This window comes from Electrophorus electricus, chromosome 10, assembly GCF_041902795.1.
Source record: "Electrophorus electricus isolate QZ-2024a chromosome 10, ASM4190279v1, whole genome shotgun sequence".
NCBI classification, from domain to species: Eukaryota; Metazoa; Chordata; class Actinopteri; order Gymnotiformes; family Gymnotidae; genus Electrophorus; species Electrophorus electricus.
The window spans coordinates 12059104-12078327 of NC_137506.1; the positions used below are offsets into that span (position 1 = coordinate 12059104).

The 19224-nt window shown below is 38.7% G+C and overlaps 2 long non-coding RNA genes across 2 annotated transcripts; both read right to left on the bottom strand.

Annotated features, from left to right (window-relative positions):
• Nucleotides 1-268: 268 nt before the first annotated feature.
• LOC145659429 (uncharacterized) lies at nt 269-3724 on the bottom strand. Its single transcript, XR_014125643.1, has 3 exons — nt 3512-3724; nt 2720-2750; nt 269-2455 (listed from the first exon to the last, which is right to left on the bottom strand). It is a non-coding gene; the product is annotated as an uncharacterized LOC145659429 (long non-coding RNA).
• A 5948-nt stretch (nt 3725-9672) lies between these two features.
• On the bottom strand, nt 9673-12995 carry LOC145659480 (uncharacterized). The gene is made up of 3 exons (XR_014125706.1): nt 12891-12995; nt 10987-11061; nt 9673-10647 (listed from the first exon to the last, which is right to left on the bottom strand). It is a non-coding gene; the product is annotated as an uncharacterized LOC145659480 (long non-coding RNA).
• Between the last annotated feature and the right edge of the window lie 6229 nt (nt 12996-19224).

Below are 19224 nucleotides of genomic sequence, written 5' to 3' on the forward strand. Positions count from 1 at the left end.
TCACTGTGTACAACTGCACTGAATTGCTCTTTAACAAAAGCTTCTGCACATTTGCTTTTGAAGTTTAATTCAAAAGTTGGCTGCAGAATAACCATTTGTCAGAGGGAACAATATGTGTCAACTTTCACCTATGCTCGGTTGAAAAGTGGCCGTAATCTTGTTGACACCAAGTCTACAATTTCATGGAAAGGTTCCTTTCACTGCTGCACTGAGAACTGGGAAATGAACTGAGAAAGGCCGATTAGCTCAGTTGGTCAGAAGGTGGTGCTAATAACGCCAAGGTTGTGGGTTCGATCCCCATATGGGCCATGTGAGTTTTGGCTGATGAATGACCCCTTGTCAACAAACCACCTGTTGCAAAAAGGGCACCTGTTTGAATTTGTGTTGCTTATAACATTGCTTGTAAACCACAATCTGCTAAGACATGTTCCAAGTACAGGAAAGTGAGAGTATGTTTTTTATTACACAACTTTACCCATGGATTTGTGCTTGTTTACAAATTTTGGACATTGTGGAGAAAAGTATGAAATCAGAGGGACTCTGGCATTAGTGTAAGGTTCTCGATCGCTGTGTGAATTGGTCAAGGAAGCCATTCCAGAGGCATGCAGATGACCTGCATCCTCCCCATCAAATTATAGCAAGTTAGGTGTCTGGCAGTGCCAGGGAGTTCAAATCCTTTAGTCTGAAATGTGTTGGGATATGATTATGCCTGCCACTAAGATACCACAAATTAAGCACTCCAGATTCCAAGACATAGAGTTGTACAGTGTGAGCCATACATTAATTTGAAAACTTCAAAAGTCACGTAATGTGTGCATGGCATAAGCATATCAGCAGCAGGTCCCAAAAACATTTGCTATCAGAAATGATTTCATCATAAAAAAAACCCTACAAATTCTAGACTTGAGAATGTGAGCATCAATCACACTAACACTCACATACTAAAAGAGCACTCTACCACTTGAGCTAGTTCTCCTAGAGTGGGACTTGTTTGCAGATCGGACAAAAGCTGAAGACACAGTGGAATGGCAATTCTCTAGGAGATCATACCAAATCCTGCATCCACCCTAAATATTTCATCTAGCTGTGAAGTCAAAAAAGCTTATTCCTGAAATGACAGGAATAGTTCTTGCAGATTCTGATATGCTATGCAAACAGTATAAAATGTGAGCTATGTTAGATCTGGCAGCCATTGGCTCTAACTGTCTCTTTTTAATGAGTTAAGCAATGCTTACAGAATTACTTTCTATGGCTTCAAATACTTCCAAGAATTAAACCTTGCAGAGCTCTGTAGCTAGACACATTGTCTCTGTAGGTTTGACATGTTCATTTGACAAACTAGCTAAAATAGCATATTTTGGTTTGATTAAATTGCCCCTTAGACCCAGACAAAAAATTGCTCAAAATATTTCTGCTTTTTCATGCAGCAATGAGCCAGATTTCCAAAGAAAGAGGAGGTATGGTTAAAGCTAGAAACAAATGCCCACTCTGTGCTCAGGCAGAAAATCTGATATTTTAAATATGTCCCTAAAAGGTTTATATTCCTTGGCTCACAGAATCAGACATAATAATGCCAATGTCAGGGGTTTGATCTCCATATGGGCCATGTGCTTCTTCCTGGAAGATTTTTTAAACCATTTTCAATAATGGCACCACTTCGAACCAGATACCTTTTTCTCTTCTGACAGCTCCACAGTTGCCTTGTGAAAAGAATACAGTATAGACAGGCACCCACAAACATTACTGTACACATCAGAGGTCAGCGCAGGAATGTCAGTTTGTAAACCCGCCAAATCTGCCCCCACAGGCTCCCTGAGTTCTACTAATCGCTCCAACACCTTGTTTCAACCTCAGTTTCTTTTTTTTTTAATTTTCCCATATCCTCTTGAGCGAGGTCCAACATCTCCTTTAACAATAAAACAGTAAACGTTACACATGTAGCAATATAAAACAATATGTAAACAATGTGAAAATAATGTTACTAGCTTTGGCAGTTGTGCTGCTTCTAAAATAGCCCACCAGCTTCCTTGACGTTCTACAAATGTCAGATAGCACTGGGGTTATTTCAAGAGCCTTTTTAACAACTATATTCAGGGTGTGAGCAATGCAGAGCGCATGAGGCAGCTTCAGCTATTTGCCACAGGCAGTCCCATTAGATGTGCCATCAGTAACCAGACATGTGACTTTATTTTATTCCCCATTCTTCCATAAGAGAGGATTTCACACAGGCCAAATTTTCAGCCGTATGCGCCCGCAGGAATTTCACAACACCAAGTATTGTAGACTTCAGAAATGTGTTGTCATCTATAAAATAGCAGGTCACAGCCAAGAAGGCATCCACATTAAGAGATGTCAACATGTCTGCTGTCAAACTCATTGCAGGAACTTTCTGGACCTCAGCTTTGGCCTTCTCTTTCTCTTGTTGACATTTGGCCTCAACCATGGCCTTTGCAGTCTAAAGGGAAGGAAGAAAATTATAATTTTTTTTAATACTACTCTCATAATGTATCCATGTCACCACACATACCTTCCTAGTTGGGAGAATATAAGTTGAATCCAATTTTGCTACCAAGTCCCTGAAGCTTTTATCCTCAACTATGCTAAATGGCTGTGTGTCTCTAACTATCATGGGGACCAAAGCCTCATCCAGCTCTTCCTTTCTGGTCACTGCTTTGTAAAGATTAGATTATACTTTGTCACCAAAAAATATAGTACTCACCAATGAAATTCACTTTATAATCCAATCCAAACTGCAAATAACATGTAAGGTGCAGAGAATAATGCAATATAAATATTTATGTATATACAGTATATACACATTTTATATACATGTGCATAATAACGTTAACACCTTGTGACAACTGATAAATAAGCCAAATGACACTGGCAAGGGTGACAGTAGGAAAAACTCATTGGAGTTTAACACTAGATATCTGAAATTGTACACATGGCACAATGATTATTCAGTATTCAAATTGAAGTAGACTCTTGGGACTAGACATCCATTTACACCCAGGCTTATTTGTCCATCATTTAGGTTCCATTTGAGCTCATCTAATACAGAAGAAAATGTAAAAAAACCCCAACATAAAACGCCTTTGATTTTTTTGGTGTAACGTGTCTATTGATGCTGGAGATTCAGCTTCACTCATGCTCTACATTTCCTGATTCACCAGGGTCTTGTCTAATAAACTGAACAGTTTTGAGCATATACATGAAATGACTAAGTAGCTACACAATGTTTTCCAGTAAGTGTCCTAGTCTTCCTAGTCAAAAACCTCTCCAAATGCACACAAAGTCATCAATCACTATACATCAAGTTTTCACGTTTCTTTTTGATAAAACATCACAGTAAGTTACTTTAGTAAGTTCCACAACAATATTAGCTTCATAGCATCATTGTTAGCATCATTAGGGGAAAATACTGTAGCTAATACTGTAAATGCTGTGGAAAATATTGTAAATGCTGTAATATTGTAAAGAAGTAGTATACTTTCTCATTTATACTTACAATTTGTAATAGGATTACGAATTTTTCCAGCAGTGAATGGAAACATCCAGTGATTTGCTATGCAAACCTCGAAGCTAGTCCATGCTAGCAGCACCCAAACAACTCCACATAAACTTCAGTTAAACTAAGCCTCTTCCTTTCCATGATGTCCAAAAGTATTGGCGATCAAATCATTCTTACAGTTGTACGTCAAACCCATGCGCTAGGCTATCTGCTAACAACACTGAAGCACTGACAGTACACAATGTGCATACCTTTAAGCATTAAATGGATGACTAAATAAGGTAAGTGAGGGGTCTACGTTTTCATCTAAGCCTCCTCTATTTGATGAAACTGCTGTCAATCAAGCAGCTTGCTCTGGAAACTCTTGGAAACGCCTGGACACATAGGTGTGAATTGCTGTCACTCCAAGACAATGGCGCTGCCATGGCCAATAAAAATCAATATAAAATAGAAACGGGGGGTCTAATGCTCTATTCAGGAACACTTTAATGTCAGTAGTGTGCAGTAGTGTTTCAGTTAACCAAAGGCTTGTGTAGTTTGGGTTTGTTCCGAAGGAACCGAACCGAAAGAAAAACGTCGCTTTTACGCAAAGAAGTGAGCACGCAATTAAAAGAACTTTACCAACACTCTGTATACCATTTAAACATGTCACACAGTTGTTTTGATGGTAATTGAATTTTTTATGACAAAATCTGAACTTAACAAAATCTGATCTTATACCGGAAGAATGTTTTAAAGGGCAACTTAAAAGGGCAGGCACATTTTTGTGGAAATTTTACCAGCATGTCTTCAGCATGCAATTTCTGGCAAACGGATGCATTGCACGGCTGAAAATCAGTAAGCAGATACTTGTATTAGTCCTAAGAAATGTTATGTTGATAAATGTACTTTACTTTAAGAATATTCAGTGTTATTAAGTAATTTATTTGAGCATGCCTGTTTGGACCTACCCATGAGCCCGCTAGGGGCGTTGGTGTGTATAGGGGTTAACCAGATGTTCTATACTATTATAATACCCATGGTTCAGAATACATGTAAATACCACACCATCTTCTCCTTCTGCAGAGTTTAACAAAAAAGATACTTTTCATGTCCGACTCCTTCAGCGAATACCATGTGTGCGGCTATTGTACCTCGGTGAGTGTGACCTCCCAGCCCCCCACCAAATTTATAGGCTCCAAAAATTTGGTTGTGTAGCACGAAATCTTATTATCGAGGTACATGTCTTTGGAGGCATTGCACGGTAGAGTTACATAGAATCCGTTCTTTTCCATGGTGACCGGATTATAATTTCAATTTGATTTTAGCACCCCCTTTTAATCTTTTACAACGTTAAGAACGTCCTCCGCCGGAATCCAGAAGTAAAACTTATCGGGCCATCCAATCCACTTGATCAAGCAAATCTTTTTTCGGTTCCTATTTTTTTCAGAGAGAATATTTTCTATTTTAATGGCTTTATCTTTTCCCACTATAATCAGCTCCCGCTATGATGCAGCTCCTGTTCATAAAAGGTCCTATGTATATTTTCCCCATTGAAATCCCATAATTTGTATATGAGAGGGTGTCTCCTTAGACATTCAGAAATGGTAAAATATTCATCCATAAAGTTCTGCTCGTACCCTTTATCAAATTGTCACCGTCTCACCGACTCTAAACTTCAATCTTAGTTTTTCCACCTTTTTCCATTGAAACAACCCATACAAGGTTTTAAACACCTTGAAGGAATTTCCTTCATTCACTTCAACGGGTTTCATTTTAATGCTGCTGTGATAGCTGTTGTTATAAGCATGAACAAAGTTCTGTACCACATCGATGTATTTTCTCGTATTGATAGCTGTGAAGTATCTCCACATTCTGGTTTTCAATGTCCTGTTGAACTGTTCACACACTGATGCTTTTTGTCCTGTTCCAGTAGCAAAGTGATTGATGTTATGTATTTTCATTAATGTTTTGAAACTTATTTAAAAATTCTTTCCCTTCATCAGTCTGAAGTTTTTTAGGAACTCTGCCTTCTTTTAGAATCAAAACAAAGGCCTCGGCACTGGTCTTGTTTTTCATCATGCGTATCCAAGCATACTTGGAAAGTATATCTATACACGTTAGCATAAATTTCATGTTCCAGTTATGTTCCGCTATGCTGGTCATGTCCAACAAATCGGCCTGCCATTGTTCATCTATGTTTTTTGCAATGACTTTGTTTCTTTTCAATTTCACAGAGAATGGTTTATGTAGTGTGTAAGCATCATCCCTTTTACCGATTTCATCCACCACGGACCTTTGCAGACTCTCGACTCCTCCATAGGATCCGGGGTTTGTGGGAGTATAGTAAATATTTTTCAGCAGATGATCAGTCATGGTGAAATGATTGAAACACAATGAGGAGAGTGCTAGAATGGATTATGGTTTTATTAGCATCTTTTCAGCAAAAGATTATATACATAAAAAATTATATACATATAATTACATACAGATCCTATCGGTAACGTTTACTGTTCTGACTCTATTTTCAAGGGTTTTACAGAACAATGTGATCAACTCCATCCTCAGCACTCTTTTTTTCTCAGGTGAAGGATCAGTGCAGGTGTCGAAGAGGTTTCCCATATGACCTGATCACCAGGGTTCAGGTTTTCCTGCAGATTCCATTAGTCCACGACGTCTTCGTGTACCTGCTCCCTGCACACGCTATAGTTTTTGAGAGCGGATTTGATGTTCTGTTCCTCCTGCAGGTCGGTTACCACTACCCCAGCGATAGCCTGAATCTTGCTAGAGGATGGAGGTATCTGAATGCCACACAGCTTCAAAGCTCTTGACAGTGTGTGCATGAACCATGGCTTGAACAGTTTTTTTATCAGCTTAGGTGCGTTGAGGCTGAAATAGGATTCATCTGGATCGTAAAGGCATGTGTGTTGACACTGACTAGGATGGTCAATAGCACAACCGTAACAGTTTTCTCTGTCTTCATCAATAATTCTATAAATCTGAGTCCCGATCACAGCTCGAATGACCGCGATCACCGGTGCGTTGATGCACCCATCGGTTTTGTTGTTATTCGTGTTTTCACAAAAGCTTGTTTCAGAGGGTCCGCTCTTATTGTTATTCACACCTGTAAGAGCAGAGGAATGGGGCAGAGTCTCAAACGTGGGGAATCCTGAAAGTGAACCTGGAGCACACACCCCAAACAGGACACCCCCCCCCCCATGTCAGACAGAGTACTCCCAAATTTGCGATCTTGAGCACACTTTAACACAGCAGCAGGAAATACTGCATGTTCAACGACAATAAGATCAATAGGGCCTGAAACTACTTCAGGTAAGGGGAATACAATTCCACCGGCAATGTCATTTCCTAATATAAAGGACACCCCAATCATGGGCAAAGCTGACCTAACAGGTACTTTAACCATACCTGTGACTCCATCAGTTCTAACATAAATGTTATACAGTGGGAGCCGGAGTACTCCTAGTTTAACGCCTTGCACTAACATGGTCACTACCACAATATGACTGAGTTGAAAAAGGCAACACATTATCCAACATAAGAGACACAGCAGCATGTAAACCTGTGATGGACTGTTTGTCTTCATCTGTCTTGAAAAGAGAAACATATCCCTCAAAAAGAAATGGCTGAAACACAGCATCTGGGGGACGAAGCGAAGACTTCTGTGGATACAGTGCTTACAGCACTTACCGTTTTTTTGTGAGCAAGCATTCTTGCACTTAAGCGCAGGACAATTACCTATAATGTGTCCACGCTCATGGCAATAGAAGCACTCTCTGTTTCCACAGAAACAGCCGAAACAGGGCTATCAGATTTCAGGGAGCTCACAGAAGTCAGCACAAATTCATCAGCAAGTGTAGAAGCAAAGGATAGGTTACACACTTCTTGTTCATTTAAATACTTTAATATGTTCTCAAAAAGACAGTTCTTGATTTCTTCAACCAGTATGAGCTCTTTAAATTGATCAATTGTGGTAATGTTACATGCAGTACACTACTTGTCTAATAAAACTTTTCCTTGGCAAATTCTACAAATGTCTGGCAGGGGTTTTTCTTTAAGCGTATGAAATTTTGTGTGTATGCTCCCGGCACTAGTTCATATGCTCGGAGAGCAGTTATTTTTACACTTTCGTAATCTAGGCTCTGCTCAAGCGTTAGGGAGGAACACACATGTTGGGCCTTACCAACTAACTTACACTGCAGTAAGAGAGACAATACTTCCTTGGACCAATCCAGTGTCAATGCTATGTGCTCAAACACTGGGAAATATGCATCAACTTCATGTTCCCTAAAACTAGGGACCAAGGCAATCTGTCAACTGATATCAAAACGTCCAGTGACAGAGTCGGAAGGAGCTGGGGTGACAGCAACCCGAGGGAAACTGGGCTTAGGCACTGGTGTACCCGAAGATACAGGGCTTACTAGTGCTGGATAGACAGCTTTCTGAGGAAGAGGTATATGTTTTTGCAAGCCCATACTCAAGCTTTTAAGTGTCACCTCCCTTTCCGCCTCTACCTGTAGAGCCTGAAGACATAGCAGCTCAGCCTCTCGTTCCTGTTTTTTGTTTTTTTTTTTTTATTTCCAGCTCCAACTACTTCAATTTCATTTCTAGTATGGGGTTTACCTTGGGAGAAAACCTGGGATTCATGCGTGGCCTGACTACAGGGTTGCCACAGCTTCTGCTGTATTAGCAGAGTGAGGCACAACCACAACCAGAGAGGGGGAACACACACACAAAAAAAACAAACAAACAAACGGAACAGGCAAACAGAAGAAGAGGAGAAACAGAGGACGAGCCCACAATTGTTATGACCCCATCTAAGGCTGTGAGGTTGTAACTAGGAAAAAGAAACGTGAACAGCAGAATGTAAGTTGTGAAAAACAAATAGCAACAAAACTGAAGCACAAATGGAAGTCTCCTTTTAGATATATTTTACAGAGGATATTATTATTCACAAACAAACAATCTTACTGGTGCAAATTCTACAGGACCCACACTAATGAAAAAAAAATACCCTAAATAAACCCAACAAACAAAAGAAACATACAACAGACCTTCCTAACTTCCTGACACAAACAGAGGCAAAACCCACATCTAACAAAAATGCCAGTCACTCCTTACCACCATTATCCAACACCAAAGTACCAAACAAATACTATTTACACTCTTTATACAATCACTTGCAGTGATCTTTATACAATCTGTCTCTCTCATATAAATAAATAAATATAGAAATAAATAAAAATATATATAAATATTAGGGATGGGACATTCAATACAGACGCTTCGAAGCTCGTGTCAGTTTTCCAACACTTGCTGATTCGACACAGTGTACCGGAGCTTGTATTGAGTCACTTACCCTCACTTGACTATGACATTTGAAGATTCGAAAATGACAATGAAACACTGGAAATGGGCGGGATGGTTCAAAGTTTTGGCGCTATCCGCTATCTCAATGACTATTTAAGGCACAGTAAAATCCTGAGCGCCTTTTCTATGGCAGAGAGTCATTTAAAAATGGAAACTTCTACATCAAATAAGCATTCCAAAGCATGGGAAAATTTTGATAAAATATCTAGAAATAGGGTAAGTACGAAACATAATGTATCTTTATGGTTTATGTAGAATAACACAATAAGAGTCTTATTCTAATGAAATGTCGTATTTTTAAAGGTGCGATGTCAGCAGTGTTCCCAGGAGTTGTCCTTTAATAACAACACGTCCGAAATGCTGAGACACCTTCTTGCAAAACATTAGAGCACATCAGCACCACATACAGGTAAAATCGTGAACCAGAGAAGAAACAGTCTTAAACCCCAACACTGTGTTCGTTTGGGCTCAGTTTATTAAACTGAATACTAACTCCTCTTCTGTATTATGTTCTGTTCCCAGTTAACCACAAGCGCAATCAATTAAATTCCACAGTCACTATACCCCAGCAATATGTTTCCTCAGATCATATTTTCAAATTTTGTAGATGATTTTTCTATTCCCTATAAAATCACGTTTTCATGATTCACAGATGAGTGGTTACTTTGTTGCTAATATATGACTGATATTAATTTTCCGTAGGCCTTATTCATTCTACAATCAATAATGACAACATTCAAGCATTTATTCCAACATTTTAATAATTAAACTTGATTTTCAGTGGATCTGAACAGACATGAGTTGAACTGTAAGACCACACAGCATTAACACACTTCGCAGGCTGAAATCATTTTTTTCTGGCCAACAGATGTCACTCTTCTCTGATGTCGGATTTCAATGCTCCAATGCATCGAATCTTTTTTGGCACAATCAGGAAGAAGCTCCTAAAGCTTCAATGGGGCTTCATCCAACCATCACTAATATATATATATAATGTAAATAAACAAAACAGCTAAAAAAACAGGAGGGGCGAAGCCAAAGGCGAAGGCTAAAATGGGGGAAAACAACGTCACACACGAGGTCATACAAAATTGCAATAACAAACCAACAAAACTGTCTGTTGTCTCTTCCTCCTTCTCTCTTGGGGGAGGGGCCATTAAATAATAGGAGCAGTTGTCTTGAAGGCATCTGAGACAAGATGAAGCTCAGTAACATCACGACATCAGGGGTAGGTGTACCTCAGCAGTCCACTATCAGTCCAGTGTATTAGTGCAATGATGTTTGATTCCTACTCAAAGAACATGTGATACTTTCAACATTCACTTTAGGTATCAATGAAGTTGTGACATCAAGCAAAGGAGGACAGTGAGACATGAGTAGACGAGCACAAGTTGGACTTATTAGGGACAATGAAACAAAACCTGAAGACAAGACAACAGAAATGAAAGCCTGAGTGAGCTAAACTGAACTGAATCAAACTCCTACCGCTATATGGACCTAGCTCTGTAATATAGTTGAAACTGTAAGTTGCTATAGATAAGCGTGTCTGCCAGATGTAAACAGGAGATCACATTAAGCAGTGAAGTTGTGCAGTGTGAACATGACATCTGTCTTTTACAGCAAAATCAGATTATTTTATTATTCTTTAAATGTCTTCATGGTCTAGCAACTCATAATGGCATTAGCACTTGAAAGCAAAAAACAAAAACAAAAAAAAATCATCACTGGAAAGGTGTCCTGGTGCGAGGCGTGCAGTGGTCACTGTCCTGCGAACACAGAGAGACACAGGCGAGATATCAGTTAAAAAGGTTTGAGAAAGTACATCCTCCACTGACAAGATTCTGCTGTTTAAATGTAAATGGATCTGTGACTTCAACAGGTCTGCTCCTTCCCTCAGCCAATATAGAAACAGCTAACTGCACTACAACAAGTACACAAGGTGTAATGAACTTGCTATGAGAATGATCTCAGTAAGTAACTCAAAAAGGAAAGGAGCTTCTCCTTCCTGTTTTCTTTGTTCTCTTCTTGTTAGTGTTTGTATTTGCTCTTTCAAAACACTCCTGCACTCATTCCTCACACTAAAACATGAACCTGGTGTTGTTTACACAGTGACTTGGTGTGAGGCATCTGATCCATGATTTCCCCCTGGGGTCACAGGTCTCGTTTGTCGCCTTTTTTTCCTTAAGACAAAAACAAATTAACATAAGAGCAGAAAAATTGAGCAGAAATAAACAACTATTAAAATTCTAGATGCACTGTGGAATATTCAGAGAAAAACAAGACACTCCAGTCTCTAATGTATTTAATATGTGATATTTAACTGTCAATATGGGGACATTACGAGAAGGGAGTGGACTCAGCTGACCTGTCTATGATTTTATTATTATTATTATTTTAATCCTAGTCTTTGATTAAGTTAAGGCATTTTCCTTTCAAAGAAAAGAAAAGGAATGGAACATGTGAAACACAAACATAAAAATAGGTATGCATTTATCTAATAAACTGATGACTATGATTAGGTGAGACAAGTTTTAGGATATAATAATAAGTGTATAATTTCCATCACACTTTTCACCTGAGTCTCCCGTGTTTCTGAATAAAAGAAAGTAATATAACACACGCAGTTATACAATTTCCAAAAGGCATATTATTTAGAAATAAAGAAGAACTTGGTTATTATTTGGTTATTAGGACACATGAGGAAAGCATTTTAGTTGCATTCATTTTGCCAAAGACATCCATGACTGAAACAAGCTTCCTGTCACCACTGACCACCCTCCTAGCGTCTATGTCTCCACGGTTTCCCTGTCTAGTGTCTTTATTTTTGATTTACTCCCTTGTTGTGGTTCCATTCCTTCGTTTCGTTTTCTGCACCCCTCATAATTTGCACTTGTGTCTGGTTTAATGCTCATTTGACCATGTTTTTAAGCCCTGTTTTAGTTTAGTCTTGTTGCTATTTATTGTAAGTCCAGCTGCTGTTTGTTAATCGAGGCTTCCGTGCATGTGAATATAAGCCTGAATGTTTATCCTCGCCCCAATGTTATAGCCTGCATCCCTGGTTTGTCTTCGTGCACTTTTCTTTTCTTTACTTTAGTTTATCATGAATTCTCGGACTCTCCATGTTAATAATTTGACCCTGGACTTTGGATTTGCCCCTAATAAATCTCACTCTTTTCCACACACTGCTCATCGTTACACTTCCCCAACCTACTATATTTACATTAAAACTCCGTCAACAGCAGTCTTTAGCGTTGAGGTTTTTTTTCAATCTGTGTAAAATTACGTAATTTCTGCTGTTTCAGAAGTGAAGGATTTGCGTGCTCTAAATTTTCATCATGCCAATGCACAGAGGTTTTGGTATGGAGATTTTATCCCGATCTATAGGAGCAGGTGTAATGGACTATAAAGTTGACGAGAAAGAAACCATCCGTTTCGCAGCCGTTTATGTCCATAGATGCTGCTATTACCAAAAATACTACTGCGCTGATTCTTAGAGGACAGTTGATTTGACCGGATGTCGCAGCAGTACGGCCGACTACTCCTGATCATAACGCATTCATGACAACTCAGCCCTTTTTACGACTGAGGTGCTCACACGACAACGCGTGATCTTGCACCTTTTATGTGTTTTAAGAAAAACGCTCAGTGTTTTAAAGAGCAGCAGCGAATTTTCTTCTAACGCGTTACTAAGCTCTGTGAGCAGAGTAATTTCTGCCAGTGTGTTGAAATGAACAGGTGTCTGTTAAACTCATTCATGAGCGTATTTTAACGCGCGTTCAATATCGTCCGAGCTGTAATCTTTTGAATTCTGTAACCATGCGGCGTCATACGTATAACATTCTAGTCGCGTGGTGTGATAGCAACTGCTAGTCAGAATAAACAGAAGACAAACAGTAGTACAAACATTTCAAAAAGATACGATTACAAAAGTGAGATGCATTTTTGGCAGAACAGCGTTCATCCTTTTGAAGTTAGTTGCAGCAATTCTCCCACTTTAGATCCGACCTACATTGTAAGTCATCCTCCTGTTGAGCTGGATATCAGTGTTTTAAGCAGGTTTCTGTTTTGTAGGAGGACGGTAAGCAGCTGGAAGATTCCGCCGTGTCAGCGCATCGTAGAGTGAGTTATCGACACAGCTGGCGACTGTTACAACTAACACACCACTTTAAATTTTGATATGAGGCCCTTTTTAGATAGAGATTGCCTGTTAGGGATTAGAATGAGGCTCTGCAGCATCTCAGATTTAAAAATATATATATAGAATCTTTGATGGCCGAAGATCTCTAGGGACCGAATACACATTGCTGGGTCATATGTCTCTGCATGTTTCAAATGGGAAACCATAAGGTGGAGGAGGAAGAGACCCTGGGTGAATGTCGGAGGAAGACAAGGGAGGACAACCGACGGAAGGCTGCACGTGTTGGGCGGTATCTTGGAGGTCTAGACCTCGAGCTAGCAGTGCGAGAACTGCAGAGGGAGAATGTGATGATCAAAGCTGAATTGAGCAGGCTGAGAGCACAGCTTGAGAAAGTAGGAAAAGTGAAACACTTAGTTACACTGCAGTGCACATCCAATGAAGCAATGTTCTGCTATACACAGGAGATGATTTTAGATTGAAATAAGGAACTATAATTAAAATCCAGGTAAATAGTGAGCATAAATGTGTTAGGGCAAATCAACAAATGGATTGCCTATGACACTACAATATCACAGTCTAACTTATATTATATTTTTGATAGTATATCAAAGTGTGTGCACATGCATATATTTAATAGTGATGCTAAATGAAATGCTTTTTCACAGTTGGAAAGCCCAAGGCCCAGTTTCCCCCTGGAGTCTCCCAAACCACGAGACAACAGGTTTCGCTCACTCTCCCTCAGACAGCCTACCAGATTTGCACCTGGTGAGCCCCACTGGCTCCAAGAAGCCCCATCATCCAGACCCTACAGGCCTTGCCGTCCACTACTGCCTCCCCTGTCCTTTCACTCAGATGTGAGGCCAACACCAAATGCACAGAAGAAGCTGTTCAAGGAGAAAAAGACACATGAGAAGAAGAAACTGAAACGTCATCAAAAAGACATAGAGCAGACAACGAAAGAAGCGAATGGAGCCTCAGAAGCAAGAAAATGTGAGAAGAAAAGATTTCGAATTAGGATTGTATGGAAAGGATTTAAAGGAATTAAGTCTTTCTTTCAAAAATAGCTGTGGTATAGAATTTCATGTCCTTTCCATATTAACATAACTTTACTCCTATACTGTATGCAATAAGCAGGCCAAAATAATTTTCCAGACATTTTTCATAGATTTTGAATTGATTTAAATATGAATGTCTTATTTCAAAATGTGCTTATTAGTTCATGTCTGTTTTATAATATAAATAAAGATATTTTATTAAATAAGTGAAAAGTCTGGCATCAGCTTAATAGGTACAGTTGGACCATTTAAGTCCATTTAAGTGTTCCAAGTAAGATCATGTCATGATTTATTGACAAAATATTAAAAATGTATAGTTTTGAAAGAATTAACAGCCCAACATTTATTCAGTAAGAGGTTCAGGAGTAGAAAAAATGTTAAGAAGCCCTCTTGCCCCCAGTCCCAGAGTCACATGCAAGGTTTAACCATCAAATATTAAAACCCTGAGAAATGTTCAGTCTGAGATCTGAGTGAATAATTTAAGGAAGAGATTTGTCTAACCATCCATGTTCTGTTACAAAAATGGGGTTGCGGTCTGGACCTCCTTGACACCAAGAATTGTACAACCGTTTCCCTTTGTAGATGATGAATCTGCCCAACAACATTCCCAGTGATGTGGACTGTTATCTGTTCCCTCCCACTTCCACCTGTAGTCTGGTACATAATCTTACAGGATTTGTCATGGACCAGTGACAAATCCTGTCTCATCTACATTGTAGATATTCTGGGATTTTGTTGTGAAATCTGTGAGATAAGCATATCAAAGCAGTGGGTGAATATTCCAGTATCAGCTGAGGTCCTCACTGTAGCCACAGGAAACTGTTCTGATTTGTGAATGGTCTGCTCAGGATGATCTCACATAAAACAATAAAATCATTTTCTCCCATTGGGGAAAGGGCTCTGAATTCCACTAGCCAGATTATAATCCAGAACAAGATGTAAAACCTCTGTTTCAGTGAAGCTCCAACCCCAGTCACACATGACCTGCCAGGATTGTAAGAACACATGGACACATTAGCCTAAGCCATTTATGATCACAGCGTAACTTCATATTTGTCATTCATTTATTCCATCAAACAGCATTTATTTTGCATATCATAATTTCTTACTTGCAGCCAGTACAGTGAAAACTGATGCAAGTTTGTACTTGAAGGAACTCCTCATTAAAACACTCTAAGGTCATCTTAAATGGAGTGTAGTGGTCTTAACTGGTTTCAAAGTGACTAGTGATGAAAAAAGACAATGTGTTCATTTTTAAATAAAAGATATATTTACATGCATGGAACCTAAATATAACTTGGACTAAGAATCATATTATTATTTTGCCCACGTACAGAAATAACTTATTCTAATTCAAGGATTGCTTGTTGCCTATGGTTGGCGTACTGTGTACACGAAAACTGTGTACATACATGGTAATGCTTAAAAATAGGTGTATCTGCCAGTGAAGTTTATGCTTTGACCTTTAGATTAGCTGTGATGCTGAGACAGGCAGGGCAGGACACAAGCGTGTTGTCGAACTTTGTTTATTAGGAGGAGCAGAAACATTATCCAAGAGCAGGTTACCAGAATACATGAGAAACAAAAAACAAAGTGAGGCTAACCAGGAAGAAGAAAACTCAGAGGTAAAAGTAAGATAACACAGATATTAAGAACACAGGAACGGAGAACAATATGGAAAACGAACAGGCAGAGCAAGAATACATATGGTAGAACTCCAAAATAGTGATGGGATGTTAGATACTGAGGCATCAAAGCTCACTATTGCAAAGCACAGTGATTCAACACTGTATTGAAGATTGTATCAAAGATACTATTAGCATATGACTAATGAGGTCTAAGCATCAAACATCATCTAAACACTGGATGAAGTGGCACTGTTTCACAGGTCTGGCACTGTCCTATAACTTGCAAGCTATAAGAGGGTGTAAAATCTCCAGACATCTTTTTCCCACAAAATTTGATATATGGAAAATATGGAAGCAAATCTTTCCATATGAGGATAAATAACATAAACTGACCATTTCTTAATGCACAGAAATTAAAGCATTAAAATCTCATTTGACATAATATAAATGCAGTTACCAAAAAGTGGCTGAAAATAAGCAGGAAACTGGGCATGGTATAAAAACTTATATACATTTACATACACTTATATATACATTTATGTGTGTTTTGGAAAGTTTCCAAGATGTCATTTTGTGCCAGCATTGTTTAGGTTTTATTGAGACTCCTGTGTCAGGTAATCAACATATTACAGTCCATGGTAATTGGTAAATTCAGGTGAAATATTTATATTAATCTGAAATTAACTGCCCTGCCACTGTGTGTGTGTGTGTGTGTTTTGTTTTCTCAGTGTTGACAGGCTGCTCCACTGCTACAGTGTCTCTTACCTCCAGCAGGGGGCAGCAGCAACAGATCTGCTCTCTGCTCTGCAGCACAGACTGGACTTCTCCTGCAGCTCTGCTCTGGACCTGACAGCAAACACACAGACACACACTCTGACTCTGAGCAATGAGGACTGCACAGTCGTCTCCATGGTCAACCAGAGAGCTCACACACACATACATACATACATACATACATACATACATACATACATACATACATACATACACACACACACACACACACACACACACACACACACACACACACACACACACACAGCTCACTCTGCATGACTGTGAGATAGAGGAGGCTGGAGTGGAGCTACTCTTCCCCATTTTACACACAGTCACCCTGCAGTAAGCCACTGACTAACAATTTAACACAATATTCGGCATGTGACTGAATGTAGAGGCTGTGTGTGTTCATTGGAAAGCATTGTATGTTCTTTGAAAGGCTCTATATAAATGTAACTTTGCTCATTCAGTCATATCTTGTGTTCTGTCAAGGACATTTTTTTGAAAACAAACAGCAAAAAGCCTGACTTTCTTGGTGATTTTATTTCTCTTACTGGCTGCCTGGTTCACTGATCACTGCCTGTCCTTGGCAGAATGGATATTGAGTGTCTCTGAAAATGTATTAATATTATTAGTATGTGCCTAACGCTCCTCTCTATTCCAAAGCTGACCCGATTTCCATAATTCTCGTATTGCATAAGACATTTATTTCCATTATATGTTTTAGCATTCAGGTGGTCATTTTTCTTTTCAACAGTTATTGGCGTGATCCAATAGATCCAAAGTCAAACGAATACGCACATCATGTGTTGAACCCATCCATAGTATTTTTCTGCTTATCTAATATGCCAATATTTTCTCGTAACCATCCCACCAAGTCCTAAAAACACCCAAACCTAAATGCTTAGTAACTACAGTAAAGCTTTTGTCACTGTCTTAATTTTTATTCTGCATTAGTTCATCAAATGGTTATTTATTGAGAGTGAGTCTGCATTTTGTATTTGAAAAAAAATAAAACTTTGTCAGCATTAAGCAGGTTTGTTGTCTGGTTTGAAGGCTGTGGTTGTGCTATTTTTCTGGCCTTTCTGGTCAACTAGTTTCTGTACCCAGTCATTCCATCAAGGGAGGTGTGTTGCTATTGAAATGTCTAACTTCCTTCATCTAGGGAATTCATGACATACATTAGAATTACATTTATTATAGCTGCAGGTGGCAATTAAGGGGTCCAATCATTTTATCACATCTGCACAACTTGGTTGCTGATGACATCCCATATTAAGTTCACCAGCCTTTGTGGTTGGTTTTGAGGTTTTGTTTCCAGGAATGTTGTATTTTGAAACCAATCTCTCAATTTTCTCTGCTGAATTGCTTTATATAAATATTTTTTCTGATTCGACATGACTAAGAAATATAGTTCCCACAGAATGTCAGTTCACCCCAAATGTACTTGCATTCACAGTATGTTCATATACACCATTGAAGTTTGGTAATAATTAACACTCTATGGCTAAGTTTTAGCCTATTAATAAAAATCCTGCTCTTGGGGATTGATAGTTAAATACACATATTTTTGATAATTATTTACAAGAAGATCTGCATTTTTTACATTTAAAAGGTATCTCTAGATCAAAAGGTCACTGACTTGTTTGAAAGGTGCATTTGCCCAACTAATTTAGGTATCAAAAATCAGGCTAAAAAAAGGTTTACGAAACGTATTGAACTTTTTTATGGAATAGTCACAAAGTATTGCACTGTATAAACTGTATTTCTCATGCACAACTGGTACACAATGGGATTGACATTTTTTTTTAAATACCTTTTCATATGTCAGAGGGGCTCTGTTGGCAAAAATGTCCTATAATTGCCATGCTAGCTTAAAGTCCATAAATCAATACTCATGTCAAGTTTCATAAGAATTACTCAAAGAAGTCTTAATTTTTTTTTCTGCTGTTTTGAATGAATCAGTACACCTTGGAAGGATTGATAGGTATGTAGGGGCCATACTCCATACAAATATCAACATGTTTCAGTCTCATCAATATTTTGATACCAAATTTGTGAAGATTGGAGAAAGGTCCTATGACTAGTGTGTTACAGTTCATCAGCAACATAAAAAGCAGTAGGATATTTAAATTCAAAGTAATTTCTACAAGAATCAACGTTGTAGCAGTCCACTGAAGCCATTTCTTACTAAATTACATTACATCCTTTGAAGCCCACTGAAAAATGATTAGCCAATTACCTGAAAAACATTAGCCAATGTTTGACTCAGCCTTAGCAATCCTCCAGCTTGCTTACAGAAGCAGTATGCAAAATTTCATCTTGATCAGAAGAGCAGTTGTTGAGAAACAGTTATTTGCATATTATTATATGCCCCATATTGACAAAACTGCTACATTTGGTAAGCTACCTCAAAGTCAACACTGGTATAAGTCTTTTAAATTTCATGAAATCTGAACATGTCGTTCAGGAGTTACAGCTAGTTAAAGTTAAGGTTAAAGCCTAACCTTTGTACTACTACTTTGTACTACTAATATTAGACTGCAATAGGACAGCTGTATTTTTATGTCAGGTTTTTGTTTAAATAATTATTGAGATTCAGACTCTTGCAAATCAGCAGATGCATACTTTTGCATCACCATGCGCTGGAATGGCAAACACAAACACACAAACACAGGCAGAGTCTCTAACCAGTCGCAGGTCGATGACGTCCTGGAGCAGGAACCGAATGCGTGAGGAACCCCT